Genomic DNA, 26,286 nt, shown 5'->3' with positions numbered 1-26,286 from the left:
CATAGGTACCCCAGAGGCCTACCAGGGGCTGAAGCATGTATTATGCCACCCCTGGGAAGCCTTCCAAAATGGCACCACAGAACTGCTACTGCAGCCTGGGTAAGGTGGTGCATGCACCCCTTACTAAGATATAGGTTACCTATATCTACCTTTAATCACTGACACATATAAACCTATCAGTCACTCCTATGGCAGGCCTTATCAATCCTGAAGGCAGAGTGCTTGGTTTTGTGTGAGAGGGTGCCCATGCATGAGCAGGACCCCTCTGCAGCTTTCGGAATCTATTCTCGGAGGCTGTTCTGTGATGCAGCCAGACCATATACTCTTAAGTGCATTATAACCTCACAGTAAATGCTAACTTTGGAATGGCTGCATGGAAACATGTCGTGTTTGGTGTCAAACACTTTGAAATCTTACCCCCCCCCCGCCAGTCCTGGCGGCGGGGGTAGAATTCCACCCTTCTAGAGGGAGAGACATGTACACTCTGACCTAACCGCTAATAGTTTAAAAGAACCCTAGCATCACAAAATGGATGCTGCAGCCATAGACACAGGTCTGACCTCCTGCTGCTGGACAAAACTCAGGCAGGGGAGGCCTGGACAATAGGTTTCCTGTCACAGGGAGGTGTAACCACCTTCCAGACAGGCGTTAGGGTATTGGGGCTGGGTGGGTGCATTCAGAGAATGCTTTTCAGACAGTGTCGGGGACACATTTGGTGTCCCTGTGCATACCCCAGTTCAAACCGGTTGCATGGGCACTCAGCCCCTGCTCTGGCGCGAAACAGGACAAAGGGAATTGGTGTAACCACCCCTTTTCCCAGACACTCCCATAGGTGGGTCCCCAGAGTATATCCAACTCCTTTGTATGGGATCCCAGTCATTAGGACTTCAGATTACACCTGGATGAAACTCTGCAACATATATCCTGGAACTTTGACATTCTACACGGCTAGAAGATGGAAGAATCTCCCTTGGGGTCAAGGAGTGACTCCCCTGTTCAAACAGGCACCAGAGAAGCATCTTGCCGGTTTATATTTCCGAAGCTCCCGCCAGACTCCGAAGTATTTGCGGCTTAGGACATCTCAGAGGCCGACACAGCCCTCACGAGTGACGTGGAACCGGAACTCCTGGACACCATGCACATTTGCAAGTGCATCAACTTCCCGAGCTTTCCCAAGGTTGTGCATTGGGCTAAGTGTAATCCAAGCCCTGAGCACCATTTGCATCGAAGATAGTGGTCCTACAGTCCACGAGTGTTCCGTGAGCCCGCTTCTAGCGTTTCGGCTTGAGGCCCCTTCGAGATCCATGGTCTGTCGACTGGTGGGTCCCCACGAAGGTAACTCTTCTTTCATTTGGGCTTTCCTGGTTGCTCCAGATGTGCCCTGACTCCCCACCGAGTGGCGAGTCGCTCAGACCTTGGTGGTCTGCACCAAAGTCAATCTTTGCTTTCTGCTTGGGTTGCTGTTGCCAAGGCTTGTTGGGTCCAATCCGAAAACCAACACTTCAACACTCGGCCTCCTTTGTGGGACAGCTCGAATCCAGAATCTGGTTGTCGTCGACGCCTCCTGGTCCTCGTGGCTGAAGAGTCAAGCTTCACCTTCTTCACCTGCAAGCACCCGACATCGGTGGGCATACGCTCATCGCCTTTGTGCTCACTGGCTAGTGACCCAGACTCTGTCCCCTCTGCTTTCAGGTTCTTCTCATCCTGGATCCAGGCTTGGATCAACCCGGACTCTTTCGACTTGGTCGCCAGCAAAACTTTGCAGCAGATCGCCATTGAAATCGACGACGAAACCCTACACCAAAAGACACCTATGCACCTGGCTTCCCTGGGTGAGATAACTCGAGGACTCCGGTGCTCAAGTGGGTATTGACTCTAGAACTACCTAGTTCTAAAGGGGTTTGCTCCAGGTCCTCTTGTACGTGTCCCTTATCTTTAAAATTCCAACCGCGACTTTCCCCAAAGAAGGTAATGGTGATTCGCGTATTTGTTTAGACACTGCACGCATCCCCATGTTACTACCTTGGGTGGTTCCTGGTGGCCCCAGCGTTTCCAAAGGCTCTAGGCCTTGTATCTATGTCAGTCGTGGTTCTTTTACCACTTTCCTAATATATGGTTTGGTACGCCCCTAGGGCTCAACGTATATTGTGCTAATTTACTGTGTGCTAAATAAGTTTACTGAATGTACTTTTGTCTCTAGCCTCATAAAGAGGGATGTGTTTAGAATACATACATATATTTTATATATATATACCTGGTGTGGTTTTCCTTTCATTTGGTCATTCATGAGATTATAGACTGATAAAACAAGCTGCTTTACATTCCTTCAAGACTTAGCCTGAAGGGTACTCTCCATAGGTACCACTAGGATAGCTTTCATTATAGGTTGTCTTTAAACCTACCATCAATAAGGGTCATTAGGACTGGTGCAAGGTGCCCACTAAAATAGTGGACAGCATATGCCAGGCCAACTTCTCACATTTCCCCTGACAAGGATTGTGTTTGTTGCTTGACCAGGATTTACACCCCAGTAAACCTATGACCCAATTTGCAACAGCCCTGAACACACCAACAGGATTGGCAGGTGCTCATGACACTCATGTTACTCTGTGAGTCCATGCTAAGCCAGTGAGTCTCATTGTGTTATTATTCCTACATTGCCCGGGGATTCATTTTATCTTACCACCGTTTTAAAAACACTTATTGAAGGTAGAGTGTACTTTAAGCTCTGGGGCTTATACTCTCCACCAGCCTCTCCTGCCGACATTCTCTCTTTTGCTCTTCACTGTTTTCCTTAAGCTATGATGTGGCTTGGCCTTCCATTTCTCCTGTGTTACCAATTATCAAAAACATTGGGTGCTAAAGTCATTATGAATACCTGGCTTTGCAGGGCTCATCAAGAATTCCCTGATTTATTACATGCTGCATGAACATAACATATTATACAAACTACGAATTATGTAGCATTCATTATATAATTAATGTAAGAAAATTGGTTATTAGTTGAGGAGGATGAGAGTCCTTCCCAAGTAAAATGTCCAAAATCTATTCATACCAACACACAACTTCAATAAAAAAAACTGACATTAACCCCTGGTAGCTATGGCTCAGAACAGACAGGCTTACTTTAATGGAAGCAGTGTGAAGTAAATGTATTTAGAAGCACCAAAACAATTAAGAGTCAAAACACAATACAATAAAATATTGGAAAGTTTTAAATAGGAAAATGATGCAAAATGATTAAAATCAAATACGGGGAACTGAATATGTGATTTTCTGAAAGTTTTATGGTAGAAAGCACAAAGAAAAAAGTAAGCACAAATCATTGTTCGCAGTTGAGTAGGACCTAAGCAAAGTCTCAGGCTGACCGTGATGGAGCAGAGTTCAGATACAAGCTAGTTGTCCTGGCCAAAGATTTTACTTTCTGCCTCAGTGTCTGAAATGGTCGTGAAAATCATCGAGTGGAGTAATTTTCAAGGCTCTATCTAGGGAAGACATCTAACGATCCTTATAAAGTTGGTCATTTTGGCTGTAAAAGCTGAGTTTGGAAAAATTAAAATTTTGCACCCGTGCAGGTCTTCTTGTCAGTCAAATACTTTTTGTGCCTTCGCTCAGTCAATATTTCAACCTCCACAATTAGGGCCTAATTAAGAGTTTGGAAGATAAGCTAATCCATCACAAGTATCCAGTCCACCTTCTTACAAGCGCCAAAGGATATTATAAACTTGTAATAAGGAAGGTGAACAAGATGTGCTGTAAAAATGAGAAGGGTTGCCCCTGGGAACTTCCTTCTCATTGGTTAGGTAGTGTCAAGGAGTCAGCCCCCCCACTAGCTACTAGATCTTACAAAAGTGCGAACTTATCCACAGCTCATTAGAACACTCTCTGGACCTATGGATACAGAAGAAGACTGAACTTGCTTTTAGAGTCCTGTGTGGATACCTGAAGGACTGAATCTGGACCCACTTGTACCCAGGACTAAGTGGACTCAAAGGGTGACCTCCTTTGTGGCTACAGGGACACAATAAACTTAGGCAGGTCTTTTTCATGGAGTACCAAGATGACCAGTAGCAACTGGACCAGGACTAGGTCCAGCTGGTGAACTCTGCCTTAGAAGAGAGCAAGAGCAGCTGCTCCAGAAATTTAAAAATGGAGGAATTAATGGACTATCCAGTCCTCCAGTGTGCTAGGGGGGCCTTGCGGTAAAGGAGTACTATATTGAGCATTGCCCTGTGGACTTCATAAAAATTCTGAAGTCAGAAATCTTGAATGGTGAAAGGCACACAAAAAGTATCTGCTTGACAAGAGGAATTTGGTAGATGTGAAATTTTAATGTCTCCCTCTCTAAGCTTTTCCAGCTCAAACCAAGAGCCTCAATGGGGTCTTGTATAATGGCCATCCAGCATTGAGAGGACTTTGGCAGATAAAGTCTGCAACTTTGCCCGATTACAAGACTTTGACTTCCATTTCAGGGACTAAATTCAGAGGGCAAAAGCTTGGGCCATGATGAACTGATTGGTGTATTCAGCCCACACTCTGTTGTCATTGCTCTGAAATCATGCCTATGTCCTGGTCAACCATGAACAGTACCAACTAGTCAGCATTTTACTTTTTCCTGCCGTTTTTTCCCTTAAATATTTCAAACTTCATAACTCTGGTTCTCATCAATGATTTTTGTTATTTTGGGTTCATATTGCTCATGAAAGTTTTTGCTGTTAATAGAAATTGGTTGTAGAATTTTTATTGTGTTGTGTTTTGAATTTTTAACAATTTTGCTGTGTTGTTACTGCTAGATATTTCACACATTTTCTTTTTTTTTAAATACATTTTTTATTGCAGATACATACAATGCATAATCATTCTTATCCACATTTCTGCCTTGAGATTGACAAGGAATAAGTCGTTAAATAAAACATTACACAGCCATCGGACCCGTATCCCGGAGGATGGGCGGCGTTATTCATAAAAGCAATATATGCATATTAAGAGAGGACAAGTGTAACTTTTCAGCAGGAAGTCCTTGCATCTGCTTTTCTATTATCACCCCCCCTCCACCCAATCCCCAACATATAAACTTGTTATAACTCCAGGAGGCAATAGCACAGTATCAATACAGTTGTTCTAGAATGGTTGTATCCCATTCCCAATAAGGCAGTATCCTAGCCATGCTTGCACTCATCCGGCAGTGGCCCTACGTTCCAGACCCCCTATCCCGCCCTCTTCCGTCTAAGTGTACATTATCGTATTTTTTCTGTCTAGGTGTTCCTCTATTACAGGCCTTTCTGCGCTTCTCATCCACCATCTCGGGGCTCCCCACTTCCCTCACGCCTGCTGGCCCGCTCCTATGTGTTTTGGTCCCTTCAGAGACCCCCGTCCAGACCATGATAGCGTCTCCATTTACCCCATACTTTGCGGAATTTCCTCGGACAGCCTCTTGCTTTATATGTAACTCTTTCTGCCGCCATATAGATATCCAATCCCTTCCTCCATTCCCCGATCTGAGGCGTGTCGGCCGCTCCCCACTTCTTAGCTACATCTCTTTTGGCCACCATCAATGCCAGTACAAGAAATATTAGCTGTGGGCGGGGCAGATCTATGTCATTGGTCATTCCCAGTAGGACCAACTTCGGTTCCAGTGGAATGTCTATCTCTAGTATTTTACTTAACTCAGTAGTAATCTCGCTCCAGTAGGCCTGTATATGCGGGCATGACCATAGTACGTGCAGGAAAGTCCCGCTCTCATGTCTGCATCGTACGCAGCTGGGGTCTGACACACTCCCTATTCTACATAGTCTTATCCTGTCGTAATATACCCTGTGTAAGATCTTAAACTGGATTAGGCGTAAGCGCGATTTGATTGCTACTTCTCTAGGGTGCATTATCACTCCCCTCCAGTCTACCTCATCCATTTCCCCTACTTCCTGCTCCCATGTGGCTCTGAGGCTTATCAGCATGTTCGGTCTATTATTCATGATTGTTTTGTATGTTAAGGAAACCGCCCTCTCTGGGATCTTCTCTTGCAGTAAACGGCCCTCTAGTGGTGCGTATTCGGGGAGTAGCTCCCGCAGTGTCTCTTCCGCCATGTATGCGTGTCTGAGTTGTAGGTATTTAAAAAGTTGAGAGTGTTGTAGCCCAAATTCAGCCTGTAGGGAGGCAAAGGGTTTCAATGTGCCGTTTTTAACGACGTCCCCTAGTGTGGAGATGCCGATATCATCCCACCCCCAGAACCCCTTCAGTTTGTGTAATTCTTTGAGCCAGGTGCATTCCCACAATGGCGTCTGCTTCGTAGCCCTGTGTGTCCACCCAATGGCCTTCGTGGCTCTATGCCACGCCTCTAGTGTAATCTTTGTGGCCGTCAACAGTCTGGCCTGTCTCTTTCCCTCATATATGTAGTGTAGACTTGAGTGTGTGCCCATTTGGTACCGTTCTAAAGATAAGTGGGGTGAGTGGCAGGTGCGTGGATCCAGTCATTAATGGGAGCTAGGTGTTCTGCCCAATAATAGGTCTCTAGGTCAGGAAAAGAAATCCCGTAGGTCCGCATGTATTTTTCGGAGCTTTTTAGGTGGTATCTGGTAATATTAATTTTGGAAGGCGTAGAGGAACTTTGGGAGCGATATCATTTTGAACATCGCTGCCCTACCAAGTAGTGTCAGGGGGAGAGATTGCCACCTATCTGCATCAGCTTTGGCGTCGCGCACGATCCATGCAATATTATGAACATATGAGGCGTCTCTGTCAGCAGTGATGAATATTCCTAGGTACTGGAAGCCTATGTCGGTCCTCTGTAGGTTCTGTGGCAGCTGGGGCCATTCCTCTCGTCTTCGGGGATCATATAGTACCGATTTGAGCCAATTAATCTGATATCCTGATCTCGCGCCATATTTTGCCATATTTTGCCAGCTCCTCGAACAGCGCCGGTATTGAGCTCTCAGGACGTGAGACGTAGAGGAGAACGTCATCTGCGTAGAGGGACAGTTTTTCATCCCCTGTGTCTGTTTGGTTGATATAGAACCCCGTGATCCTCTCGTTTTGTCTGACCGCGGAGGCCATCACTTCGATTGTTAGGGCGAACAGCAGTGGTGACAGGGGGCAACCCTGCCGGGTTGTATGGAGAAAGTCCTCGACAACACCCCATTTAACCTTACTCGGGCCCCAGGACCTGCATACAGCAGGCCGATTTTCTTCCTGTATTTGGGTCCAAACCCCATCCGTTCTAATACCGCCTCAAGGAAGGGCCATTGGACAGCATCAAATGCCTTTTCAGCGTCGAGGGATAAGAACCAGTGTGGGTCGGCTCTGTCTTTTACCACGTGTAGCCAGTTATGTGTCCTCCTCAGATTATACCTGGTGGCCCTTTCCGGGATAAACCCTGTTTGGTCCATGTGTATCAAGTCTGGGATGACCCTTCTCATACGTGACGCCAGTATGGTTGCATATATCTTGGCCTCCACGTTTAGCAGTGAAATGGGGCGATATGAGGTGCAGTCCTCCGGGGGCTTCCCTGGTTTATGGATCGGGACAATCGTAGCCTGCCTCAGGTCTAGTGGGAATTGCCCCTCGTCTTCTGCATCCTGGAACATGCCCAATAAATGGCGCGGTAAGAGGTCAGCCATGCTTTTAAAGAGTTCCGCAGGAAAGCCATTCGGGCCCGCTGCCTTCCCTGTACGGAGTTTGGCCAGTGCCTCTCGAACCTCGTCTTCCGTAATGTCGACCTCTAGGTCCTCACAGTCAGTTTCCTCAAGAGCTGGGAGGGTAATGGGCGCCATGTACTGCAGTGCCTCTGTTTTGGAGCCCAGATCCCGGGCCGTGTACAAATGCGATGTAGGGTTGCCAGTGCTTGCGTCCTGGCCTCTCCCGTCACTAGCTGTCTATACTGTGCCTGTGTATCTACAAGACGCCTTTGTGTCCTTATATCTTTCGTGAGTAGGTGTTCCTGTTCTAGTTGCAGTATTTGTGCTTCCAGGGTCTGTATTTCAGCCTGGTTCCTTCTCCTAGCCTCCGCCAGTCTACCGTGGGCCCTATCACGCAGTACTACCTTGAGCGTCTCCCATAGAACTACACTGGAATCCACAGGTCCCTCGTTTTCCCGCAGAAACACCTTCACGTCGGCTCTGAGCCCCTTCCTAATGTCCCGGGATCCCTCTTCTGCCGTCTACCTGTTTGAATCACCAAGGGGGAGTGGTCAGATATCCCTCGAGCGTGATAGTCCGCTAAGTCCGTAGCCTGCAGCGCCTGTCGTGCCATGAAGATGTAGTCTAGGCGAGAGTAGACTTTGTGCGCCCCCGAGAAGAAAGAGTATGTCCTAGCGTCTGGGTGTAGCCAGCGCCATACATCCAGGAGGCCCAATATTTCCATAGATTTAGCTAAAGGGGTCTTGTTTTGAGGCCTATCTCGCTCACCTGTCCGATCTGCAGAGGAGTTCATCCCATCATTAAAGTCCCCCCCTAGAATTTGGATCGTGTCCGACGTGTTGAGAATTATGTCCGAAATGCCCTTCATAGTGTCTGCCTGCAGTTTGGGCGGGGCATAGGCTGATATGAGTGTGTACTCCCGCCTTCTCCATGATCCCCGAACCCCCACATATGTGCCCTGCCTATCAGTCCAGACTTGTGTTACTCTCATTGGCGTTTTTTTAATGAGTATTGCAGTCCCTCTAGCCCCTGAGGAGAACCCTGCGTGCGCCAAGACTTTGTATTGTCCCCTTGCCAAAAAGGCGCATCTATTACCCTGCAGGTGTGTTTCCTGAAGGAGTACAATATCGGCCCCAGACCTCTTAATGTAATTGTTCACCAAGCCTCGTTTAATCTTGCAGCCTAGTCCGTTGACATTCCAGGTCATCACCTTAATGCCCTCTTCGCGGGCAACCCCCCTCTCAGAGTCCCCCATAGTCATGCTGGCGTGGAATGAATGGCTGGCCTTGAAGCATCTGGGACAGTGTCTGTCGTGGAGCAGAGGCCGCTAATTTACATAATGTGTCAGGTAGCGGTGGGTAGTCTCTGACTGTGTGTGGTTGGATGTGTTGCCTTTAGTGCGTGTCCATTCGGGATACATTTGCGGTACTCAGATGGTGTGCTTCTCCCCCCCTTGCCCTCCAACTCCTCCCAACTCCCTCACCCTCCCCCTTGCGCTAACCCCAACATTCTGCTTCAACACAACAGATCCCCCCCTTTCTCCCCCCACCCCACCTCCCTCCTCTTTCAGTCCCAACCCAATGCAAGGTAGAACCGTCAGTAGAAGAAGGTCTATCGCCCTCCCAAAGGTCCCCCTCCCTTTTAACCTACTCTGATGGACTCATTGCAAAAAACATATATCGCCTTTCCCATGAAATAGTCTTAAGAGTCAAATTCAGGAAATGCGCGCTAAAGAGTCTGCGCCCAACAGAGCCGATAGATAAAAGAGGGTTAACAACTTGCGTGTCTTCTTAGCGGCGAGCTGGAATCTCGGCTGCCCAATCTGCCCTTGGTCAAGAATGTGAGTCCTGTGTATCCGGACAGGCATCTACCGGTTGCCCAGAAGTATCCTGTTCCAGGTCATGGATCGCCCTTTCCAGCGGATGGATGGAGCGTGCCTCTCCCTCATCCTCCCCCGATGAGTGAGCTGCGGAGTCTTCTGTCTCTTCTCCTTCCGAGCGAGAGGTCCTGTTTAGACGATTGGATCCAGTCCCCGTCGCGTCTCTCCCTCCGGGTGATGCCGATTGTCCTTTTCGCCTGTTCATCTGAGTACATCCCGGATAGTGCGTAGTTTGTGTCCGTCTCCTATTTCTCTGCGCCTGTGGTCGTCGGGTCTTCGGGCGTTCCCACAGCGGCCGTCGCGGAGTCGGTCCACTTGGTCCGCCCCTCGCAGTATTTTCTTGTCTGTGGAATATGGGACGTTCCTCCAGACACTGCCAGGCATCCTCCGGATGGTTAAAAAAGTGGGCTTTGTCTTTGTAGATCACCTTCAATTTCGCCGGGAAGAGCAGCATATAGGTGACGTTTATGTCTCTTAGTTTCGCTTTGACTGCATCGAAGGATCTGCGTTGCTTTTGCACTTCCTGGCTATAGTCGGGGAAGATCATAATAGTTGCGTTCTCCATGCGTATTTCCCCGAGCTTTCTGGATTCTCGCAGTATCAGGTCCCGATCTGCGAAATTGAGGAAGCGCGCAATGACGGGCCTGGGTCTTGCTCCCTCCGGTGGTCATGCCAGTAGGGCCCTATGTGCCCTTTCGATGATGAAACAGTTCGAGAACTGCACCGCCTGGAAGGTTTTCGTTAGCCAGGTATGGAGAAAGGCCACCATGTCCGTCTCCTCAATTCCTTCCCTAAATCCAACGAAGCGCAGGTTGTTGCGTCTCGCCCTATTTTCAGCATCGTTGACCTTCCACAGCAGCTGACGATGCGAGGCCTGGAGTTCCGCCATATCCTTCCTTAACGTGGAGATCGAGTCTTCCGCCTCCCCTATTCGTATCTCCACCGAGGTCACCCGGTCTGACAGTTTCCGAAAATCTTGTCGCAGCAGCGTCACCTCCGATCCCACTTCGCCGATTTTCACCTCCAGCGCCGCCCTGGATTCCTGGATGTCGGCCCTGGACGCCTGGATAAGCGTCATCAAGAGGTCCGTGTCTGTTCGTGTGCCATTAGCCGGAGGCGCAGCAAAATTGTCCATGGGGCCCTGTTTGGCAGTCCTGGGTGGCACATCTTTCTTTCCCATGCTTAATGGCGCCACGCAGCGCCCTCCACGCGGGGCCCTAGACTTCCCCCTCTCGTGGTATGGGTCTGCGGATTTGCGACTCGTGGCCCTTAGGTTTTGTCCGTAGTCCCGATTCGGGTCCCGGGTCCTTGCTGCAGCCCACGTTCTTCTCAGCACCCTCCGTAGAGATCGGGATACCAGGCACACGCTCCCCCAGGTGAAGCGCTGTGTGTGTGTTCAGTGGTCCGTGGTATCCTGTCTCTCTCCCACCTTAACCCGGTCCTCCTCGACGGCTTCGAAGTGGCATGCAAGCAAGGTAGTCAGTTGGGGAAATGCCACGCAATTGCCGTTGCCCCTGGGGACCCACAGACCCAAGGACTGCCTCTGCCTCAGGGAGTTGGTCTCACCTCCAAAAACGCGGTTGCGTTGGGGCCCAGGTCATGCATCTCACACCGGGCTGCCACCAGGTCCCAGCCCCAGCTGTTAAAGGGTCAGGGAAAAGAGGGAGCCGTCCCGCACCACAGGAGAATGTGTACAGGGCCCGCTTACCGCATCAGGCCTTCTCCGACCTGCAGGGCCTGCCGCAGGTTGCTCGTGCCGGTTTCGAGCCAGGAGGCCAGGTGTCCGTATTGTGAGAGGGGTTCGGGAGATCTCTCCACCTCCCGGGAATCGGCGGCGCTGTGCGGACCTGCAGGCCCCGCACCGGCCATCCCAGCCGAAGTTAATGCTCCACAGCAGCCGTTTCTGTCATTGCGCCCCGTCCGAGTCGCGGACGGGTGCGGGCCGGCGTTGGAGCCTCTGTTGCTCCGTAGGGGGAGGGGGGGATGGTTCGTCGTCCCGGTTGGGATCCTCCGCCAGACCCCGCAGCCTCAGTGCGCTTCTCGGCCGCAGTCGCCCGTCACTGTCCCCCGCCGTAGGTGTCTCTCAGGCGATCGGATGCACCCGGCAGTTGTTCCGACATCCTCACGGAGTTCCGCTCAGCTCCCTGTCTCCGGGAATATGCCGGGGAATCAGTGCGCCGCCATCTTGGGTTCCGCGGCCAGGCGCGTGTCCGTCTCTACTTCGCTGTTTTCTGCCAGTTCCTCCACAAATACGGTGAATTGCGGGTCACAGGGAGGTACCGAGGCCAAAGGACGTTATAAAACGCAGTTTTGGGCTATGTGGCTTGCTTAGTTCGTCGATTAGTAGCAGCTCGCCTGGAGCTACGAGAAGACACGTCCTAGCTGGCCATGCTGCTGGCCACGCCCCCCTTCACACATTTTCTTGTCTGCTCTGCACTATAGCTACCAAGGGTTTGAGACCAGGTTTGAACTATTGAAACTGTCTTTTACAGTGACAGGTTAGGGCCATATTGCTTGTGGTGGACTCACATTGACTCAATTATTAATCTACTTTCTTACAGAATTTTTTTCCAATTACTTTACCATGTCATTCATACGCAGTAGGACACTTGTCAGCATAGACGCTTTTCCTTCTTCCGTGTTTCTTTGAAGAGATCCTTCTACTGCAAATGTTTTGTTTTTGCAATCCTGGAAAAGAAAACATCATGTTTGTGTTCTACATAGTGAAAGGTAGAAGTGAAAAAAGCATATGTAGTATTAAAAGATTTGCATAGACTGCTAAATGTTAACATTAGGTAGGTGAAGGCAATCTAGTCATTTAAGTGAATTCTGCGGTTTGAATTCCCTGATATAGAGGCCCAATTCTAGCACCTGGGGCTGGAAATTAGTGCCTTCAAAGATTTGATGCCATTTATAAAATTCAATACTTTGCATTTCACAAAATGGGACTACCTCCAACAGTTGCAAATGTTCTGCTAAATAAAAGGCACAGCATGTGGATTTTGGTGCTTTTGTACCAAATATTTTTGAGTTCCAGTATTCAACAGCACTTTTTTCCTCTATAACTTTCAGCAGGCGAACATATTGAAATTCAAAAAGGAGGATACAAATTTTATGGTACCATATGTGTAATTGAGACACAAAAGGTGTTTACACAGAGGTTGTAATTTAAGGACATACTCATCATAATTGAGACCCTAGTGACAGACTGTGTTGGGACCTGTGTGCTTTCAGAACGCATCATCTGATCTCAAATGCAACTCTGCCTAGTTGCCATGAGCTTAGTATAGGGGGATCAACAAGCTACTTGTTGCCCACCAAAATAGGTGGTGGCAATGAATGTCATACCACTTCACCCAACAACTTTACTGTCTATCCCTTATTAAGACACGCAACTGGAAAGCAGTATGGCTGCATACATGTGGTGTGTTAAAGTGGCTAAAGAGGACTTGATGAGGCAAACAGATGTTAAATGAGACTTTTGACTGCCTTGTGTGCTGTCTTGAACCTGGACTGGATGTGTTCAAATCATAAGTAGGAGAAGTAAAGACTGTGCACTTCTATTTGACAATCCATTTGTGAGTTATTGATGTCTATACTAAGGTGATGGGCATATTGAATGGCTAAACCCTGTAATGAGTTACTACATAAGCACTGACATTTTACAATGTTACAGAATCCTCATGTCTTAAAGACTTATGCATAGATCGTTTAATGTTAACTGCTTGTTGTAGGACTACTTAGTAGTTAGTTAGTGTTTGACGAAGTGCAATCTCGACCATACATTTGTGTGGCTTCAGCTTCTCCAAACCTGTGGCTCTCCCACCCATTTAGAGATGAGGGGAACCAGTGAGCTTTCAACGGCCGAATTTCAGCTTGCTTCACCGTCAGAAACCCTTGATGTTGTGGCTTGTCTACCACAGGGCTCTGTGGTTACAGTAGCAGATGCCCTACCATATTTAGTGTGTGGAGTTTTACTGCCTGGGTCACATAACTGGGTGAGAAATGTGAGAAATGTAACTTTTGGGTGGAGATAAAACTACCTGCCCATCAGGGATATTTTTCTTATGTTTTTCAGAAGGAAGCCTATGCTTTGAGCACTGGTTTCTGAAAATCAAATGAGAATACTAAGATAGCCACCTGCTCTGCATTCTACTCTGAATAAAAGGCATCAAAAACATTTACGTAAACACATTTAACACATAGATCCCCACCAGGCAGGCAGAGATCTGGGTGGTCTGCCACAAGTGTTGCAGTCTCTCTGTTGACTCCACCGGCTGGAGGGCTGCTAACTGGAATTCAAATGGCTCTCAGTATTAAAAAGCATGCATCAGAAATGATCAGAGAAGAAAACATTTGGCATGGAATATTTTGGGAGGGATCTCTTATAGTAAAAGCTTAAATGAGTGGTAAGGAACCTGAATGGTAGAAGACCCTTTTTAATTTAATACTTTCTGTAGATTATCTATAATGCAAAATGTCTCTAGATGGGGACCTGTGACATTCACAATCTCCCAGCCTGTCTGATAAACTTTGGACCTGACCTCTTAAGCTTGACCAACTACCAGCCATCTCAGACCTTTTGAGCATTCCTAAGACATTGAAAACACTGACAGTGTTATTGAAAAGCATACAGAGGTGGTATCGATGGGCACTGCTCTGATCTTGTTCATTCTTATGAAACTGCAAACACTTAGTAAACTTGTCTTCTTTCTTTCCAGGATCACTGATAATACTTGAAGAATAACCCAAATATCTGTGCACTCCCAAATCTTTCCCAAAGAACACATGATACAGCTGTCCAACACCTAGACCAAAAATAATTATGGATTTCACATCCTCCCCTCAGATTATAGGCAGCATCTGGGCCTGAACACAATGTTTCTGACTGCCATTCTCTTTTACAAGATGAGATGGCTTTTCTTTTCAACAACCACAACCATGGCCATCCAAACAAGCCAAAAAACCGTTGTAGCTATACCCATATTCTAGCCAATTTTCTTTGAATGCTCGTTCTGCGTCATCCCATAAAAAGGATTTCCAACCTAGTTGTTTCCGTTGATGTTTAGCTCTATTTCTCATCTCCTATCACCAATGTCAGTAAATTTATGTTCCATCATTGAAATGCTATATGAAGGATATTTATACCTTTAATGGCTCCTCCCAAAATCCATCTTGTTGTGGCAATTGTACAATTGCACATCTACAGCAATCCCATGGCTGGCTTTACAAGGAAACTCTTTGAATTCCACCTGAGGAGTTGCACTGCTCATACAGTCATCATCCTTAGGTGAACTGATCACATTACAATGGCAGAATCTCTCTATGTTGGCTTTCGAAGGCGAGAAATAACTTGTTTCAAAACACTTAGAATTCTTCTCCAGGGTTTACCTACAAGTATGAAACTACAGCAGGAAACTTTTTTAACATCACAAGCCAGACAGAATTCTAGAGTTAGTCTCCGACTACCTCCTGGTGATACGTATAAAAATAACAGTGGGAGTTGACAGCACATGCAAGGATCGTCTCTCTAATATCTGCTCCACTTTCCTTCACCCGAGGCAGATAGACTAATTTATGGCTGTGTGGCACTTGCTGAAAATGAATGTATGACATTACAACGCAAACATTAACATCGCATGCTTTTACAACGTAGTTTTTACATCGCAGTATCCATTACAATGCATGATTTTACAACGCATGCGATCACAATGCATTTTTAAAAACTACATTTAAAACACATTCCATTACAATGCATACCATTACAACGCATAATGCATTTAGGGCAATAGTAGGGGAAGCGTTGGGCAGTGTAGGGGTACAAATTACTATTCCCACTCCGGTGAGTGCAACAGTAGGGTAAGTGTTGGATAGTGTAAGAGTAAAAATTACTATTCACCCTCCAGTGAGTGCGACAGTAGGGTAAGTGTTGGATAGAGTAGGGGTAAAAATTACTATTCCCACTCCAGTGAGTGCGACAGTAGAGAAAGTGTTGGATAGTGTAGGGGTACAAATAACTATTCCCATGTTCTTCCAAACCCATACACACCCTAAAACTTAAAAAATCCCCATTACTTACCTTATAATGAGTTGTAATGTTATGCGTTGTAGTTACATGCGTTGTAATGGCATGTGTGTAGTGACATGCGTTGTAATGGCTGCGTTGTAATGGCATGCAATGTAAAGGCAGTTGCATTCTAACTGCCGCGTTGTACCGGTAGTGCATTGTTATGACTGCATTGTAATGGATGTTTCACGCTGAAAACTCAGCGTTTACATGCTACTACTAAGGACTAACAGCCAGATTCATGAAGGAAAAATCGGCTCGCAAAGGGCCAGATTCGCAGGAGCGCTTTTTTTGCATTTGGGATTCATCATCCCAAATGCAAAATTCACAAATTCTGAAATCGCTATATTGCGAAGAATTGCATTTAGGGAATCTCTATTTGAGATTCCTTAAATGCAATTCATGGACCATTTTAGAATTGCGAAATCGCAATTTTTGGCCGCTATTTACCGCGAAGTCTGACTTCGTGGTAAATGGCGAAAACTTAGAAAAATGCACTTTAGTGCATTTTTCTAAGTTGGATGTTACACACACACATGTCCTTTGGACATGTGTGTGCGCAACACCAGTGTAAATCAACATATCAGGGGTGCTACAGGGTGTCCTTTGGACACCCTGGCACCCTTGAAATCGCTTCCTTATTTGCGATTCGCTAATTGCTAATCGCAAATAAGGATTGACTCCCCATTCATTCCTATGGGCCTTTGGAATGAATGGGGAGTCATTCCTTATTTGCGATTAGCAATTAGCGAATCGCAAATAAGGAAGATGTAGAAATCGCTATTAATTTTGCAATTTCTACATGCATCCCGTTTTGCGAGTCTTTAATAGCGATTCCTTAATAATCGCTATTAAGGATTCGCAAAAGAGGAGCATGATGAATCTGGGGGTAAGGCATTTGGAAGCTGCCATCTTACATCTGATTTTAGATTTCATCATTATTCCTCTCCCTGCCTGTAAGTACATATGAATGCTATATGTAAAACAGTTAGTAACTAAATAAGTTAAAAAATGAAGTAACAAGATATGAAGTATGTGTAGATTACAACCAGTAATAGTCAGCACTTTAAGTACTCGACCGGAAGTACTGATGGATTGGAGCAAGGCTAACTGTTGTAATAAAGTTTTAAAAATTGTGAACATCTGATATTATCAAGACATGGCTTAGATCAATCCCTGGTGTTCTAGAACGTGTGATCTTTAAAGGCAGAGGACCTGTAGTATTAACCCTTATGGAGGATAGCTTGTGACACCACAAGTTTAATGGTGGAATCGTGCAGTATCAAATATTTACAGCAGGGAGCCTGTGATAACAAAGTGGAAAAAACTAGGGTGACCTGGGTGTTAAGGTGTCATAGTAAAGAATGTGTTTTTGTGTTGTAGATTCACAGCAGGGAACATAATTCACAGCAGGGAACATGAGATGACTCACATATTGCATTTTTCTGTATGAAGTGTAATGTTAAACAATTGCAACTCATAGTTTTCAGTTAGATAGGATATATCTTCATTACCATTTCGATGCAAACATAAAAACTGTATATTTTAGTGGTGTACCTTAGCCAGGATGTATGTACAATCTCCATTAAAGTTGTAATTTGTACTGTCAAAGGTGGTAATGTGTAAGGTTCCTTCCACAGAGCACGTGCTGGGACATGGACGTTTATCACAACTCCACTGACCTCCTTTGCAGACACTGGAACAAAAAACACAGTGCTATTGAATGGCTCCAACCAAATGGTGGGGTCAATATACCTCACACACAGATACATGATTCTCTATTGTCTACACATATGTCAACACTTAAAACCTGATTCGCAGAGCCGCTTAAAGTTCAAAATAGCTTCACTTATGCCTGCTAATATCCACAGAAGAATAACTAGTCAGGTATATGTGGGTTTACTACTGCATACTTGTGGGTAGGAATTGAAAGGGCCATGATGGGGTTTGTCTTTGCAGTTTGTCAATGGGTACAGGCTCATGGGTTCTTTGGACTTCATTACCTCACCTCTCACCCTTTCCCATCAGAGAACTGGTGAAAATTTACGTTCAGCGAATGCCCAGTTACTTACTGATAATTTTCTTTATTGATGCACTCCTTATGCTTGAGATAATACCCCAGTTACCTATTGATTTGTAACAGGCATCATTTAAACTGAAAAACACAGCACTACAGATGTATTAAACAACCTGTGTTTATGACATATTCCACTTGACCAGTAGGCTCATACAAACTTAGCACAAGCTTCTGCTGCTACCAAAAAAAATGATTCTCGAGAGAAGAGGAGAAATTTCAATTCAATTGCAAGCGATAGTGGGAAAGAAAAGTGATGGGATTTCCAAGAGGCAGTAACACACACATCCCTCAAGGAGGCTCTTCTAAAAGCCATCCAAGAAGTGGAAACCCCACTAGTAGAGCAGTCGTGCACCTGAGGAGGAGCTGAAGAACTTTAACCTGATATGCTCTCATAATTGTGAACTCAATCCACCTGGAAATAGTAGAAGTAGAAGGGCAGGAGACCTTATTAGGAAGACCAAAAGTGACAAAACGTTAGTCCAATTTCCGGAAGGAGGAGTACGTTCAAAGCCCTGCAAACGTCAAGAGGATGCAAAGCCACCTCTTCAGCCGAAGAGAGGTTAGGAAAGAAAACCAGATAAACAATGTCCTCCAAACAGTGAAATTGTGAAGGAAAGTTGGGCAGAAACCAGGTCCTGGTTGAAACATCACCTTATTTGGAAAAAAAAGAATAAACATGGAAACTTAATGTAAAATCCCATCTCCCCCACCTGTCTGCCTGAACAAACAGCCACCATGAATACCACTTTCTCTGTCATAAATTTGAAAGGAACAGAACCAAGACGCTCAAAGGGATGACAAGTCAAAGCCTGGAGACCAAAAGCAAGTCCCATAGGGGAACGGTAGAATAGAAATCCGTTCTCTGGAGAAAGAAACTCAGCAGAAGAAGAGATGTCAAAGGAGCAACCTCAGAGAGATCATTCATCAAATTCATTGGGTTCTCATTTTAGAAACTGCCAACCCCAAAGCAAAACCATCCTGTAGAAAATCCAAAATTCGCATTGGAGCACAAGCCACAGAATCAAACCCTCTATTTCGACACCACTCATCAAGCTGCCCCCAGTGACGATCACAAGACTTGCGAATTGAGGGTTTACAAGATAATTGGATGGAATTTTGTTTCTTCAATCCGTTTTCATTAAGTTTTCAATAACTATACAGTCATGCATAGTATGTAATTATTTGGAGTAGGGCGCGTCGGGGGGAAGATTTCACTGTATTTTATACTGTAAAGATTTTAAGTAATCGCACAGTTTATTAATAAAAAAATATATATCTATAGTATGTAATGCAGTTTACGGTAGCCATCCAGTGGGTACATTATTGGTAAGTATGTATTATTGGAAATTCAAATTGAAAAGATCTAAGCTTTTGGCTACAACATATACCATAGTACATCAATGCATATACATGGTAATCTGTAAGAATTGGATGGAATTTTCTAATGTCACAGAACGTCCTATTGCCAATTGAGTACCCAGATCAGCATCCAAATAGGCTAGTGACATGATCAGTTGACTCAAGTGAGAAGGATGAAAGAATACCCAAAGGGAACACACAGACCACTACAGAAGAATAAGGAGCCATAGTCTCTGCAACCATCCTGGAACTTCTAGAAGAACCTGAGAGTGGTCGGCAATTGGCTTCTGTAATACCCTGGGTATCAAGAGAGGGAAACAATGCAGGAGACCCCCTGGTCAGGGAATCGAAAGAGCATCCATTGCACAGGCCCTCAAAGAGAGACCCAAGGAGAAGAATAGGGGAAGCAGGGCACTCTCTGTGACAAACAGATCTAGCCATATGTTCCCAAAACTCTTTGATCTTAAAACACACGGGGAGTGAGACACAGCAAGATTGAAGGAGGAAACATCCCAATGAGTTGGTCAGCAGGCCCATTCTCCTTCCTCCTAAGATAAACTGCAGTCATTTAGAGAAGATTTCACTCCAAGCACAACCCAATCTCCCGGAAATGGAGAAATAGGTACACACTCATCCCACTTGCTGACATAAGTTAAGCCTTGTTATCTGGTTGTCCATCTGGAAACACACACCCTGACCGCTGATTAATGGGAGGAAATGAAACGGGTATATCAGTTGAAATGACCACAAGGGGGTAAACTCAACTGATGGCCCTGTTGAGATGTTCTGGGATCAACCACAACTGCATGTCTTGACAGATTTGTGGGTGACAGGAAGCTCTGCCTCAAAGTCAATACACACCGGACTCCCGTGCAGTAGAATGTGATGAACCATGGGGTAAATGCGTAGTTGGCTCCAACGGACCAGAGCCAGAGTTGAAGCCATCTCCCCTGACTCCTCAGCCTCAGTCTCGCTGGATACATTGGGCATGCCAAAAGAGCATCTGTTTGTCTCTCTGAGCGGGAGTGAGAAAGACTTCTCCCAAATCCATTCTGAACAGGGCTTCCTTTAACTGAAGAGACAGGGAAGGCTGCAGGTAGGACTTGGCGCAGTTGAGCAGAAAAGCATGTTTGAGCAATAGCATACAAGCCTCTTCGAAGTCCTGGAAGCCTTAGAGAGAGAAGAAGAGGCAATTATTCAATCATTGAGGTAACGAAATACTAGAATACTTCAAGAATGTAAAATACCGACCATTGGAGCGAGAAATTTGGTGAAAATTCAGGGTGCCAACGTGAGGGCAAATGGGAGAGACCGAAACTAAAGATGCTGGTTTTCCATTGAAAACTGCAGAAACTGCTGATGGAGAGGAAAACTTGGGATGTGTAAATACCCGTTCAACATGTCCAAAGATGCCAGCAACTGCCCCTTTGAAAACAGAGGAAAGAAACATTGAAGTGCAACCATCTTGAATGTTCGGGGAACCAGGAAACGATTCAAAGCCTTTAGCTCCAGTACTGCCAGAAAGTCTTTTGACAATTTCTGCACCAGTAATATAATGGAATAAGATCCAACTGCTCCAACTGAGGCACAGGAAGAATTGCCTATTTGTCCAAAAGCTGTTGAATGCTGTTCAAGAGAGCCTGATGGTGAATAGTGTCCCTTGACTGGAGAGTGTTCCTGAAAGACTGTCCTGGGGTTTCTGAAAACATCAAATTATACCCCCTTGGGCACTACTTGAATTGCTCAGGCATCCAATACAGCCTATTTCCATTGGATTTAGAACGAAAGAAGGCAATCCCCCACAGGAGAGGAACCCAGTTAGTCATGCATTGGGAGGCTGAGTGTTGACTGAGGTGGAGGAGGGTTGGAAAAGGGATTTGTCGACCCCTAACTCGAATGGGCTAGGAAGAACCTTTCACTGGGACTGAAGGAGAAGCCCGGCCCCTGCCATTAGGAAATGGATGGATTGGAGCCAGCAATTCCTTATTTGACACTGACTTCTTAATCATCTCTTCTAACTGCTTGCCAAAGAATTTGGGACCTTCAAAGGGCAACATCATCAAAACAGCCTTTTGAGTAACATCCGCCTTCCATTGGCGCATCCATAAATGCCGGAGGCCAGGCATTACAGCCCCAGAAGAAGCTACTGATGCAACCAAATTGTATAATAACAGGTCAGAAAGAAAATGAACTCATTGCTACATGAGAGATAAAAGAGCCAAAACAATCTATCATCTCAGACTGCGATCCGCTAAAGCCTGGAAGTCTTTAAGTAGAGACTGAATGGTGTATGTGATGTTAGTGTTAGCTTGAATGGAGACGTTATCTGCCAAAGAATTACATTTTACTGCAGCATCTACTTTCTTATCTATTGAATCTGGAAGGGAAGCGTCCTCTGACACCCCATTACCTGTGTGAGCATGCCCACCATTAACTTGTCCACTTTTGTCACAGATGGAAACTCCTCTGCAAATTTGTCGATGGAATAGTGAGGTGAAATGAATCTAGGAAAAGACTTGTCCACTTTCTTCCACTTATGGGACAGGACACATCGTATAGCATTATGCAAGGGCACAGTCTCCGGTTCACCCTGCTGATAATTTACAAAAGTATCCTCCTCATCAACTGATGTGTCTGTCATAGGGAAATTCTAATTTGTTCTCAAGAGTCACAGGAGAACAGCCAGGTCAGATCCCTGAACATATTAACTCCTTTGATTCTCCTCATCAGGGTCACCTACAGGCTCATCTAGATCTTGCCTGGGGATACTAGGTAGTGGCTGCCCCTCTCAATCTCTTTTAAGCTGCCTCTACTGCAGCTTCAAATCATTGCCTGCAAGGATTGCAATGAGGATTGAGATGAGGACCCAGACTCCCCCCAATAAACTCCTAGCAGCAGCAAACAGAACAAATTCAAAGCTCAGACCTCTCTAGACGCCAAGAAGGCAGGAAACTGGCTAACTACTGTTTTAAGGTTGGTATCCAAGGACACAAACCCTCGTGAGAGCGCACCGAGAGGTACAGCCAGAACGAGCACTGCCTACAACTCCAGAATCTCCACACTGGGGGGAAGTCACTTATTTGTCATAACACCTCTTTTGCCTCAAGGCTTTGCGAGTTCAGGCAAGAGGCTTTCCATAAGGCCCTCCCTGCTATAGCAGGGCTTAATGGGCTAAATTGGTGCACACCATTGTCCGGGTAGGGCTTAATGGGCGAAATCTGTGCACACCATTGTCCGGGTAGCGCTACAAGTGAGCAGCTGTAACTAAGACCCGCCCACTTTGGCAGGGCATCACAGGCTGAATGTATGCACACCTTTGCCATCAAGCGTTACAAGCACGCAGCAGTCAATAAGCCCTGCCTGCCATGGCAGCGCAAAAGGGGTTACATAAAAAAGGCAATGTTGCTCATAAGTGGCAGAAAACCATAAACAAAAGGATTCCACTTACCTTTGCTCGGTGAATTGCTCCAGCCTATGATCGTTCACAGAAAGAAAAGAACATGATGGTATGTTATTGGTTTCTCCCTTTTGAGGTGGCTCCTGGGTAATGGGGGTCATCTTAGGGTAAATTTTTGCTGAAGGACTGCATCCAGGAAGATGGACGAGGAGGTGGTAACTGGAGCAACTCCATTCCATGTTGGGAATTAGAATATCCTCCAAACTTTGTATTTCGGTAATATTAGAGATTTCGCTAGAGGGAAAAATGTTTTTGACCCATGGAGGAAACAAAATAAATAGAAAATGTGCATTTGCACTTCATACTCCCTTTCTGAAATGCAGATATCTACCCTGAATTCAACTCCATACTGGGGAAAAAGCCGATGTCAATTGATAGTCCTAGTGGTATTATTGAAAAACAGTGACTGTCTCAGCTGTTGAAGTGAACAACTTGAAATGTTTGTGGATTCCCAAAAGTCGTACATTTACACCTTTACATAAATGTGTACGGGTATAATCGGGTTTTTTACCTTTTGCGGAAATAAACAAGCCCTGAGTTTAACTGCTTAGGGTTTAATTAAGAACTAATTGTACACAGATGTAAACAAAATGAATACTTTAGTTTTCTTCTATTTCATTAATTCACATTAATTCACTTAAAGTTAATGCTTTAACGTATGTGATGTATAGTAACTTTTTGAATTTGCAAGAATATTCTTTATCGCACTAGGTTTTGTTGTTCAGAGTTCTGGTGTTGCTTAGAAACGTTGTTTGTAGTGCTTATATTGCAAGTTTATTTTAAAAATGTTTAAACTACAGTGCTCAAAAGCCCAGAAAATGGCAATCAAATAACAGCCAGATAAGGAGACTGGTATAATGGACCCTATAAAAATAAAGCCGTTAAAAGGTTAGGTGTGAAGAGGAGGTCTAAAAAGGGTATTAAACACAATTATTTTGGTATTTGATTATAATCAAAGCACACAAACATAATTTTTGAATTGACTGGTTAAAAAAAGTAACTAAAAAATGTTAACTAATTTTAATGATTTTTCTGAAGGCAGCATAATAACGTCTCAGAGATTGCAAACAATATTCTCCCAAGGTGTGTATGGTATTTGAGCGGTTGGCTCCTGTTTTTTTCCGAAGACATTGGTTACTTGATAACAATATTGTATGAATGGCTTCTCTGAATTAATCAGTGTTAAGTATCAGACATTTCTGTGATATGTTCAAAAACACAATATTGAAGTCTGTGAAACTAGGTACAGGTGAAATCTGGTGAATTTCCTTTGTAGAAATTAAGCTAAATTGCCAAAAACTTATGCAAAAGCAGAATTATTTTTAATAAAAAAGAGCGACATTGCGAATAATACAAATACCAGCGGTCCGCCTAATGTTTATTAGTATTTTTCCCATACTCCTGCGATGGGCTTACAGCGGATATCCTAAAACAATGTAATTCCCTGAGATGATTTATTCTTCTCATATCAGTCTCATACATTTTACTATCTGGATTCATCTATTTAGGAATTGCTGGTTATCATGGGATATTGATTTCTTTGGACCCTGGACTAAGGAAGACCTGTGTTGTTCCAAGGTGTGTAGTGCATGATATTGGTGTCGGATTATACACTTCTTTCTGACCTTGACACAGTATTTTGGGATCTAAGGTGTGAGGTATGGTGATTGATGAATGAGTTACCATTTGTATTCTGTATATATGATGAAGTGTTTTTTGTGACTGTCTTGCTCAATGGTTGACCGCAATTTTTGCTGTTCTTGATTTTTGAATATTTCTCACATATATATTTTTCCCCCACAGACAGTCTCCTCAGCTCTGACGTTCACACTGGTTTATATTACAATTCTATGATGACCAAATTTTGGGTCACAAATGATTTTCGAAGCATAACATGTGTGCCCTGATGAAGGAATTGTTATAACGTTCTTGGCACTTTCCGAAACGCGCGTCGGCGCTTTTTTTCCTTGTATGATATAGTTGTGAACTGTATATTTCTCTGTTACTTGTAATGTTTGATGTTCTTCTATATTTATTTGTTTCTGAATGTATTTTGGATTTGTTTGTTTTTATGTGATTGTTTCTTGGCTGTTGGACTTACAGTGTGTACCTTTATTTGTATATATTTTTTTGAATATTGTAAATTATGGGCTGTTTTTTCTTTGCATGTTTTATGAATTTGTATGCGCTATTTAGATGAGGTTAGGTCACTGTGATGTGTTTTCTGTATCTTTACTAAAAGAATTTATTTATTAAAAAAAGAGAATGACAAAAATACTGAATAATGAAAAATAAGTAATGAAATTCAACTGAGCTGTTCTGTGGGTGGAATTTTTCTATTTTTTGGAAAATTTGTCCCATTTTCATTGATAGTTGGGGACATCCTTTTCATGTTACACAGTACGTTTCTTCCCCTGGTGGGATGTTCCCTTTGAACTGGCTTTCTCAGGGTCCCTCTTGTGTTTATTTAGCTGTATGCTGGGTTGGCCTGCAGTGGTTTCTTTATTGCCAAGGAAAAGGAGAAGGAACTTTTTAAGGACTTTCATCATCTCACAGAATATTCTCCAAGGGCTTGAATTTGTGCTTGCCTCCTGCTGAAGTCTCAGGGACAAAAGACTTCATCTCCAGCTCCCCTCTGAATTTCCTTGTTGGGAATTCTAACTGCAGAACCCTGCGTGTTGCTGGGAGCTGGAAGCGTGACACCACAAGAAGAAGCGTGACGCCGCCACAGCTGAGATCGTCGCATTGCTGGAGAAGCGTGACGCCGCATCTACCAGGAAGCGTGCCTTCGTCGAAGCTGCCTGCTGTTGCATCACCAGAGAAGTGTGACGCGATTGAGAGGGTAGCTGTCACATCACCGGAGAAGCATGTCGCAGGGCCTGTCGCTGCTCCAAAGTACTGAGTCGTCGCAAGGCTCCCAGGGCGTCTACGCATCATAGTCGCATCATCGCATCAAGGGCACCATCTTCTCGCATCGCATCAGGATTGTCGCATCGCATCAAGGCTCCATCTTGCGCATCACAACCGGGCCGCAGGCCGAGAATCTACTCATCACTCCCGCATCAGTAAGGATTACGATGCATCCGCTACTCTGCGCAAGCATTGAGGTGCGACTCATCATCTCCCCCAGAGTACGGAACCGACGCATCTCCCTTTGCAAGCTTTTTGTTCATTTTGCGTTATGCATCCAGGTACTTTGTTGGGGAACTTTGTCGCATTTATCACCAACTTGAACTAAGTAATTTTTACCATCTTTTAAGTCAATCTTAAGTACAGTATTGTGGATTTTTTGTCGTTTGTGGTCTTGTGTTAAGTCTATATAAAGAATACTTATTTTTTATAAAACCTGTGTTGTGTCCATCTGTAGTGTTTTCACTGTATTACTGTGTATATTCTCAAATGCTTAACACACTGCCTCTGAGATAAGCCTGTCTGCTTGTGCCAAGCTACCAAGGGGTGAGCAGGGGTTATCTAGGAGTGTAATCCCCTTATCCTGACTTAAAATTAAGGGTCCCTATTTGGACATAGGTGAATACCACTGCCAACTAGAGACCCCCAGATCTAACATTTTCCATGTCAGACAGGCTGGCATGGGAACCGTGCCGGAAATGGTGCACTGTAAGCCCAAGGGCTGAAAGGCCTGCCCTTTGGGATTACAAGCTGGTTCACACTGGCTGATGGGCTTCTTGAGCCCGTTGGAAGCCAGCCAGACTGACCGACTGGTTTCAATTTAGACTGGCTAACACATAATCTGCCGGTCGGAATTGAAACTGATGATGGCGGTTGGAAAGCCTCCAACCAAATGTCAGAGGCTTT

Source organism: Lissotriton helveticus, chromosome 3_1 (assembly GCF_964261635.1).
Source record: "Lissotriton helveticus chromosome 3_1, aLisHel1.1, whole genome shotgun sequence".
Lineage (NCBI taxonomy): Eukaryota > Metazoa > Chordata > Amphibia > Caudata > Salamandridae > Lissotriton > Lissotriton helveticus.
Note: the sequence above shows the minus strand (reverse complement) of the source record.